Raw genomic sequence first — 10,326 nt, forward strand, 5'->3', positions numbered from 1 at the left:
ACATATTTGTCGTGTGTGCGACAGACTGTGGCACCAAAAGGACTTGACACCTGTGAGTAATGCAATGTATGACACTTTGCGTTTGGCATTACCAGAACAAGCTCAGCCAGGGAAACGTACCTCACGCTACGTATATCCTGGCATAGCGGAGCTAAGCCACTTCCAATTTTTTGCTATGGAAATGCGTTTGGCATTATCAGAACAAGCTCAGCCAGGGAAACGTACCTCCCGCTACGTATATCCTGGCATAGCGGAGCTAAGCCACTTCCAATTTTTTGCTATGGAAATGTTCCATTTTTTTTTTTTTGCGTGGCACAAATAACAATTGCCAAAATAAGAATAAAACACTGCCATTTAGCATGCCAAATAGACGAGTTCAATGCATATTCTGCGTTCTGAATTGCTATTGTTGTATCATTGCTTCCCTTATATCTTTGAATGCTTGATAATTTGTATTTTACCCCACTCCTCCAAAAGTCTCGCCGACGATGCGGCATGTATAAATAAATAAATAAAACAGTGAGGAAAATTTAAGGTCGGCCTATATCAATATTGTCACGAAGTGGTGACTGCCATCCAGGGAGCAGAACGATAGCAAAAATGGCGCCTAAACAAAACTATTTATTTGGGCTGACTTGAGCCAACAATGGACTGAATCACTCGGTGGCGGCGTAGCAACAATCGTGATCGGAGGTTGTCGAACAGAATTCCCGCCGCTGTCGGCCGTGCTAGATTTAAAGCTGATAGCGAACTTTAGAGATAAAGCATACAAAGTTACTAGAACGTTCTGGAACAATGTAGAACCAGCTCTGCCTGGATGCAATCAATCAAGATAAATCTGGTCGCGTCTTGCATCGCAAACAAAGCTATAAAGCGCGTGCCGACAGCTTTGTAGAATGAACAAACATTGCAAAGATTCGCGGCGATGTTTTACCGCATTCTGTTGAAAAAAGAAACCTTAAAATGAAAACGGAGCTTTTCTGAGCCAGAAAATACCGCGAAATAAAATACAGGTAACCCCATCATGGGCCGCGTCTGCAAGCAAACTCCTACGACTTAGTTCCGCGTGGATCAATGAGGTCAAACTATGTCATCGTTCATATCCAGGCGAAGATCACGGAGTGAATTTCGGTGTTGACGTCACGAATTTCAATCCAGTGGCGGGAAAACAATGTTCGATTTTTAAATCGAATTTCCTCAGTTACAAACGCGTCTCTTGCTGCCGAACATCGACGTAACCTGGAAAAGCCATAAAGCAGATTTGTGATAAGAATAAAAATTGTATGGAGTTGCCCGAGTGTATCTTTATGCTCTTTTATCTTATTTTCAAGTGAGTGCTTCCTCGCATCACACAAAAATTAGCTATGACTGGAAGGATTAACCAGACAAATAAATAAATGTCTTGTTTGGAACAAATTCCGGAACACAGTAAGTGCAGATATCTTTGAACTTGACCCAAAGCTCTATTACATTGTTTAGTTGAAAGCTTCGGGGGTAGAGATCCAAGTAATATAACGTTAACACATTCGTCTCGGGCACGCGAGAAGTCCTTCACAAGAACGAACAGCTTTTGTCTTATTGAGATCGCATTTTTTCAAACGACATGTGAAGCGTTCGGTCCGGTTTTACAAAGAAAATGAATATTAATATGCTAAAGTTCGTTCTTGATCTAATTTCACGTGAGTCTGGCCCAGCATGTGGCGTCTAAAGTTTCTGGAACGCTGAAATTTGTAAATCGCAATTTTAGGACCACATTCCGTTAACAGTAAACGACATTGTATATTTCATTTTCTCTCGAGCAATGCTGCAGCCTGCTTGGTCATTTGGCTGCAACCGTCTTTAAAGCTATCTGACATGTTAGAACCAATGCATACCTGTACTGCTCGATTTGTATGTCTCGACTGCAGCCTCACAAGTAGGGCTACTGAGACTAAAGGTACTCTGCGATGGGATGAATTAAATTCAAGTTAAAGCGCTTTCGGTTACAGATGCTTTATCAAATATGTCATAAGAATTAAAATACAAGAAGGAACTCATTCGCCTTCGCCGATTTTTATGCCAAACAGAAGCGATCATGGATGAAAAATTAGAGAAGTGGAATTCAGGAACAAAACATTTCAAAGTGAATTCTTTCTATACTCACGGTTAAGGACTGGAATCGATTACCTCAGCAAGTTTTCTCGTGCCAACCTGAACCAATTCTCCGGGGTCTGCTGTCAGACATGTAAAGCTATGCACAGTTATCCTCTTTCGCGTTCGCCAACGACGTGGTGCTTTTGTTCCACATTGTTTAATAGTGTTGCGCCAGCCCGTAGCATTACCCATGTCTCCCATTCCTCTCACCCTACAATAATGCCTACACGTGCCGCAGGTGTGTACGAATAAATTAATAAAACACGTCATAAGTGTGTCATTCAGTGCAAGACCTGCTGCGGCGTAACACGACCGTCTTACGCCACCTGTGGGCGCGTCCCTGTTCCTCCTACTCCTGACGTAACTCTTGCTGCGCGCCGTGCCTGCGTGCTGATTTACCCGCCGTGTAGCGCGCGGTGCACGCTAACCTTGATCAGCACCTTTTCTGAAAGACAGCAACAATCTTCCCGAAAATAAAAGCGGAAGCCTTTGTTACTCTGACCTCCCTCCTTGGTCTCGTTTACTTTCTTGTCGTTCCCACTTTGCGCTTGTTGGGCGATGATGCAGCGAGCTTCTCGTGCATGCCGAAGACCCCTGGTGCGCCTGCGTAATAAGCATTCCGCCTTATATATGAGGCATTCCCACGCTGGCTTCAATCGTGCCCACCTGGAAGCAGCATCGTCCATCCGAAAAAGAAAGGAGGCGAAGCCCTATACAGCGGCCCAAAAAACACAAGTCCCGAACGCAGAACGAACGTCATTAAAGGACGACGCAGCGTATACGCCCCGTGATCAAGAGCCTGCGCAACGCCTGACGGGCATATAGCGGAAGCGCGCCAAGACCGGAAGGCGTCGATGGCCTACCGGGGAGAGATGCGACAGGGGCCGCTCCTTTCTTGTCCCAGTGGGTGGTGGGGATCCCGGCGCTTTATTTGCGATGGACGGCCGGTAATCAAAGGCAGCCCACATGGCCGCAGCAGCAGCAGCAGCTCCAGGGATCAGCCGCACGGTCACTGCAGCCCGGACGCTGTGCACGGTGCGTTTCGCGGCGCCCCTTCTCTCCGTTGTCCGCAAGAGCGCTGCGCACGTACCATATCGCCGTGCGAGCCCAATCTTTTCCGCCTCGGATGTTTTCGCTGATAGGTTCAGCCCCGGCCAGCTGGCTGCTGTCCTTTCCACGTCCCTTTACAAACAAGCACCGTGCGTTGAACAGTCACGGAGACTTTCTACCCCAATACTATCAAAGACTGTCAAAGGAGGTTTAAAATAATCACTTATCTGCAAACAGTCCTCTGAAGTGAGCGCAATATATGCGTTACTTTTCCTGCGGTGTCGTCAGCTTTGCGTACTATAAAACCGTGCTCCCTAGAATGCAAACTCTTGTAGATATCAGGTTTAATCTGATTTTTAATAAATTTGCTCGGGGTGCAAGTATCGGGTAAAGCTATGTTTTGCCCTAAAACGAAAGGCCCTACTTATACGATACATGGGGGGAAAATAGATAAATGGCTAGCCTAAAACTACTACCAATGAAAATTAGTTAAGCGTCAGTCCAGTGTTAAAACGTGTAGAGCCAACTGAGGTTGTCACTGTCAGAGTTCAGACAAAGTCTATCAACGAAGGCAGTCGTAACTTCTTTAATTCTCCTGCCCTTTTAATTTATTTGTGTTTTTGTAATCTACGCTTACCAGCAACCTTTTTAAGTTGTTAGATAAGTTGTTAGATTAGTTATTAAGGAAACGTTTGCCGTCCCGTAGGAAAGCTAGCAGCAGACTGTGGCTGACCAGTTTTGAGCGTTTCTTTGATACGGATGGAGATCCGTTTCCTTCAGCTCGCCGCTAAAATAATTACCACCCTCGCAGTGACCGAAAATTGGTCCCGACATTACTAGATCACTCCACCGGTCGCCAGGCACTGCATGCTACTAATTCCTTCATGTTACATCAGACAGCCTTGATATATATAAGCTACACTTTACGATATGTTTTCGCATAGTTCAGATAATCACTGCCTGCGCACGTCTTGTTCAAATAATGTAGGTTTAAGCTCGAGCCAATCAGCACACAAATACTAAAGGACAGACGCAAGTCACAAGGTCACGCTTTCTGTACGGCCTGGTCCGCAAGATCTAGCAGAGTTTCCGCGAGGTGATGGGTGAGGCAATGAGTTTTCTGTATGTAGATCCCTCCTTGCGTAGTCTACTGGCCAGCATTGCGTACATGTGTGAGTAATGACTGCGTTCCTGGTGACTGCTGCTGTTTATTTCGCGGTTTCAGCATATTTGTTTCTTCTCCTCTTCCCACGAATGAAACGTGAACCGGTATTCACGCTGCGAACTATACCTTGTCACTGCCAGAATGAGCCGTCAAGCAACTGTGTATTCTTGATTCCCTCGCAATCCATTATTGCGCGCAATAATTCAGATTCAATTGGTACTGAAACTCCCGCCCATCACATCCAACACTGGGATCAAATAGCCTATAATCCGGCCTGTGGTATGCATGGCCGAGTTGTGCGAGGGTCGTCTGGTCGTAATGTGACCCGCTCTTGCGAAGCTGAGTCTACAACATTCTTTTTTGTTTTTACTATTAAACTGGTCACGCGCACAACCTGGACACATTTCTTATTGTGGAAATAGTTTGGATATATTACTTCTCCCCCTATCCTCTCTCCCTGTCCTCTCACCTCTTTCATTTAATTTCTCCATTCTGCCTGTTATCCTTTATTTCCGCTGCCCCAGCTCAGGTGCTTCAGTATCGATGGCAGATGCCGGGGCTAGCAAAAATATTTTCCTTCCTTTTTTACTATTATTTTAATAAAAAACCACTACCACCACCACTATTAAACTGGAAGACTTCCACATGTGTGACGCCGGCTCAGCAGGAAAGTTTTGCATGAGCTAATTACGATATGGCGTCTGAGCATTCGTTATGGCATGCACCTGAATGAGCATAGGTAATCTTGTGCGGCGGAAACAGACATGGGCTTTCATTCACAGGTAACGTTGTCATCGGGTACCTGTTTCCCCCTACTTATTTCTTTGTTTCTGACATCCTGCAACCTGTGCGACATGTCAGTCTGTCAACACGGGACAAAATATATAGAGCTTAATACCTTACTTGTCTAACCCAGTCGGTTCGCTCTTTGCGTGGCGCCATTAATTGGGCGAGAAACCATAGTTACGTATTATTAGTTTCACGATTACCGAGAGCTGAAATGGTATCTAGTGGTGGATCGATAATGAAGATTTCAGTTGTTTAAACAGTCGTGCATATTTCACTAAAACCGGGTTATTTAGGTTACTAGTCGATAATAGTACTGTAAATAAATATCTGTACTCTAAGAACTCTGTGCTTCAAAGTCATTTGCATCGTCATTTGCATCAAAGTAGCTCATTTAGCCTGGAATTCAATGCAATGAATATTAAATAAACGAACCGCTAAAAATAAGTGCGCATGACCACAGGCGTGTAACCATCGCTTCGTCGAAGATGGGCAGTAACTTGCTCAATAATAATAATAATTAAACAAAGGAAATGCAGGTGGTGGAATGGGTCAGCCCAAGTCGTGAAAACTTATCGGGCGCCGCACCTGGCAGCACGATACGGTAGACAAGACATGAAACTCATTTGAAGTACAGAGAAACATTAATGAGCATAAAAACAAAGATGTGCTACAAAATAAAGAAAAGGTCAACAAGCAGCTGAGGATATGCTAATGACTAAACTCTCAGTGTGTTTCAAATAACGCCTCAACAGGCTAATAGACGACAAAGAATATGCACTTTCAGTAAAGGCATTCAATGCACTTGGGGTAAAAACGCGAACCAACGCGGAAGTGAACTTAGGAAAGTGGGACGCCACACAAACATCAGTCTAGTGAGGATGTGCAAGCAAATAACATGCAAAAACACTGAGAAAATGGGGAAATAGAAGTTTTGTGGCAGCGTGCGAATCCCAAGTTTATGCTACTGTTTCCACTTCTTTCACGTAGTGCCTGAGGGTTCCGCGATTATTTATGCAGAGCAGGAACACTTCCCAGCGGTACACTGTTCATCAACAACAGTCAGCACCTTTTCTTCTTTTCGGTAGAGATGTGTCGCAGCGTTGCAACGTGATCTCCATACGAGCTTTCTAATAAGACTAAAACTGGAGCCATTTGGTTGATCATCTTCTATACGCCCGCTGCTGAGAATTACAAAACACGAGAAGCACGAGGTGTTGCCTTTCGCCTTTCCCTCCGTCATGTACTAGCTTCACTTCCCCACTAGAGGGTCGACGGTGGTGCCACCTACAGACACTGCGCGACATCACGAAGCAAGGAGTAAGGAGAGTTGAAAATTTCCCGGATATCCGAGCTGGAGTCAGAGAAAGTGTGGCGGGAGTGACGTGTTTATTTATATTTGAGACGGCCACTGGGACATCTTGCTCCAGTAAGAGCGTAGTCATGGCAACGACTCGGCGAACTCGATCAAGTATAACTCTGTTCCTTCGCGGTTCCCTTTTCACGTCGTGCGGTCGTGTCCGTGAGTACTGCAAACCTGGTGTCAAAAAAAAAAAAAATCTTGACAGCTCTTACGGCGACATCCCGTCACTTCCAACGCTCGCATGAAGCGGCGATCAACGCAAATCGCTGTCCAGTACTACAGTTGAACGCAAGCTTAACAAGCACACAATCCGCGCTTTTAACGATAGAAGGACGTTGGCCGATGTGCTCAGCAAAGCGTCGAGTGCCAAGAAATATATGCAAAAACCTATGGTGTTTGACAAATAAGGTCATGGAAAGTGACGCCTGGCTCCTTGACTGCTGTGCGCTGCCAGTACCCAAGACGAACAACATGCGGGCTTCGCAATAATTTGGCACCCGATTGATTTCTTAAGCGGGCACGCACACAGGCACCGAGTTCGGCAAGCTCGTAGCACAAGCACAATTTTCCTTAAAAATGCAAGCGGCCCGGTCCAAAGCAAGCTTGACCGGCTCTTCTTATGGGCTGGCCGAGGTGGCCAACCAGCTTGGTGAAGTCCTCACTTTTGGCTTCCAAAAAAACAGCATAAGGGCTTCTAAATTGTACGCTTCCTCCATGTCACAAAGCTGAGACGGCGATGGACCAGTCGCAAGCAGGAACGCTGCGGTTCTCGATTGCTCATGCGAATAACCCAACTCCCCCAATGTGCGGCTCTCATAGAGTTTCTAAAAAGTATTGAGATGGAACAGTGGCGCCACCACTTGTGCAAGTATCTCAAAGAGAACTCCGTGCACAGCGAGAATGCCGAGAAGATGGGATTTCGTATTTGGCTCGGCTAGTGTTGCGCCAAGTTCGGAACTGTAGAGCCGACGCCAGCGGTCCCACAGGGCGCCGTTCTCTTAGGATCACGCCTTCAGCACGCCGTGGTCCGAACAGTCTAACTGCATTTGACTGCCACAAAATGAGGCGGCTAACACTAAAGCAGCGTACCAAAAGAGTGGATACCACCGAACGTCACACGCCCACGCCAGAATCGAGGGCTCCAGTTGTGATCGAGGCCACCATTGCACGCCATCAGCCAACATGCGGCATCGAGATATTCGCAGTTCTACGGTTCGTACCTGGCCCACGTGCACCCACTTCTTTTAACGCGAAAGCCTTTAATGGCTCATGCTCGCGTCCGTCCGTCCGTCCGTCCGTCCGTTACGCTCCAACTCGATAAGAGAAAAAATATATGTGCACGATTGGATTCGATCCACCATCCTTCCGTTCCGCAGCTAAGCTTGCTAACGACTACGCTTCTTCCTGCCAACGCGTGTGTAGTTCTCCTTGTCTAGGACGCTGGAGAGCGTTTGCAGAAAGGCGTCGAATCAGACGGATGCCTTCCAAACGTTCTCCTGTGTCTCCAGCATTTAGGATTCACAACACTTGTCTACTTAATTAACTCCTTAACCACTCATCAGTGACACAAGCAGAGACACCGCGCTAAAGTCTTTCGCCTCACCTCACTTTATGTTCACAAAGCGCCCCTGAATTTTTAAACTATACGTTCAAAGCTCCGGCCGACCGCATGACTCACTAACTGCAAGTGCCTCAAAAGCCTTATGGCGTATTCCAATCGGCGATTCAGAGCAGCTCTCCGAAACCGGGAAGAAGCAAGATGCCCGTCGCGGTCCAATGAGAACTCGGAATCTGAATCAAATCACCCATTGAAACATGCTCTTCTGCTCCTCGAAGCCAGAAACCTATTTTAATGCACCACTACTCAAAAAACTCACCGCTACGTCGTCACGTCGCTCCCGAGCTCCTTGCCTGCAGCGAACCCGCCAGCGACTGCAGCGCCACCTCGATTGCTTGAAAACACGGAGGACCTCGCGGCCAGTAGATGTCCCTGGCCGTTCAGGCGTGCTGTATATGCATAAATGTGTACGGGCCGTAAAGCCTTAAAAAGAATATGAAAGTCAGTTCACTCGCGGCCTGAATGAAAGAGTGGTCTAGAATTGGGAGCTGTGCTGAGGTCATGCACGAAAGCACAGAACGCGCATTTCAGTCGCCGCCGAGCCGCAACGAAATCATTTTTTTTTCTTTTCTGCGTTGTTTTATTTCTGTCGCGGTCTGTAACTTTGTTTGGCATTACAGACCGCGTCCCCGCGGCGCCGCCAGCTTTTCGTCGCGTCACTCCGATTGAATAACGCAGTTCTTGAATGCATGCGTCACGCTGCCGACCTGCTTTCGCATACAACAGCCGTTCGACTTTGATTTGAGTAGCGCTCCGGCAGCTCATTGAGAGTGCAAATCGTGACGACAAAAAGGGCTTCGCGTCCATACGGTAAAGGCCTGAACTCCCAGGGAAAAAAAAAAAAAGAGCAAGGTTATTTCGGAACATTCTGACCATGCTCTTCGTGTAGCGGGAGTGATTTCTAGACGATGCAAGAAAAGTTACGCAAAGACGATGCAGAGCGAAAAGGACAAACACAGCGCTGACTTGCAACCAAGTTCCATCGCTCGCGATTCAAAATCACTGAAAGAAAAAATTAGCAAAGAAAATATTGATTGCGGGTTTCAGAATCACATTCCAGATTTGTTTCTTTTTTTCAGGCGGACTGAGGGGGGGGGGGGGGGGGGGTCCGCTTAACATTTCTCAGATGAAAATATGATTTCGTTGCGATGTTACAGTATCGGCGGCATGCTGTAACGCAGTTGCCGCTGTTTTTGTCGTACATAAGCGCCGCTGATCAAATGCGGAGCGTCCGACTGGAACTTGTCCAAGAACTGAGGAGTGTAATTGTCTGTGACAGCCTGATCCCTTTTATAAAGCACTGAAATGTCATCAGCGCAGCGGAGAACCTTGACGGCGCCTCTCTCACCAAGTCTAGCCATGAGATGTGTTACAGGGGGCAAGCAACAAGCTATTGAGGGTGAAAGCCGTCTTTTTGAATGAAAAGACTGTCGCAAGAGCAGATAACAGCGATTCCCAAAGTGGAGCTAGTTGGTCACATTGAGGAACAACTGTTCAGTCTTTCCCTCTTCTGTGTAGCTTCTCGCAGCTGCAGCGCAACCCAGATCCTCGGCGAGGAAGCGAACAGAGAGAACGCCCTACGAAAAGTAGCACGCACTTCACTTCGTTATTTTTTTTTTTTGGGGGGGGGGGGGGGGGGCGAACTAGAAATGTGTAGTCCTTTAGTTTGGTATCAAGGTTAGCTAGATATAGGTGACGTTTAAGAAGGCCTAATTTTTTCAAAGATTTGCTAGTGATATACTCTATGCGGCTATGCCAATTTACGTCCGGAGAAAGAACAACGCCTAAATATTTGAAAGTTGATGAGCGTTCAATGACACAATTATTTATAATGTAGTTGTTTACTGGAGTTTTACGGAGTGCAGAGAAGGTCATCTGTTTGGTTTTATCGGTGTTTATTTCCATCTACCAAACATTACACCAAGTACTTAACATATCTAGATCTGTTTGCAAGGCAACAACGTCGTTAGGAATAGCTATTTCTCTATAAATTATGCAATCGTCACCGAAAAGACGTATGGAGGAGCTAGTGTCTGACGAGATGTCATTAATATAAATTGAAAACAAAAGTGGACCGAAGACGGATCCTTGCGGTACACCTGATTTAACGTGTTTAGTATCAGTTATGATATTATTGGCAGCTACGCATTGTTGCCTGTTAGCTAAAGACTCTTCCATCCACTTTGTAATATCATGATCAAGTTGCAGATT

The 10,326-nt window shown here is 46.3% G+C and overlaps 1 long non-coding RNA gene across 1 annotated transcript in view; it reads right to left on the reverse strand.

Annotated features, from left to right (window-relative positions):
• Positions 1 to 8,494, reverse strand: part of LOC144098943 (uncharacterized) — a 156,324-nt gene extending 147,830 nt beyond the window's left edge. The window contains exon 1 of the long non-coding RNA XR_013307274.1: positions 8,375 to 8,494. This is a non-coding gene — a long non-coding RNA (uncharacterized LOC144098943). The remainder of the gene's footprint in view (positions 1 to 8,374) is intronic.
• Positions 8,495 to 10,326: the final 1,832 nt, after the last annotated feature.

Source organism: Amblyomma americanum, chromosome 1 (genome assembly GCF_052857255.1).
Source record: "Amblyomma americanum isolate KBUSLIRL-KWMA chromosome 1, ASM5285725v1, whole genome shotgun sequence".
NCBI classification, from domain to species: Eukaryota; Metazoa; Arthropoda; class Arachnida; order Ixodida; family Ixodidae; genus Amblyomma; species Amblyomma americanum.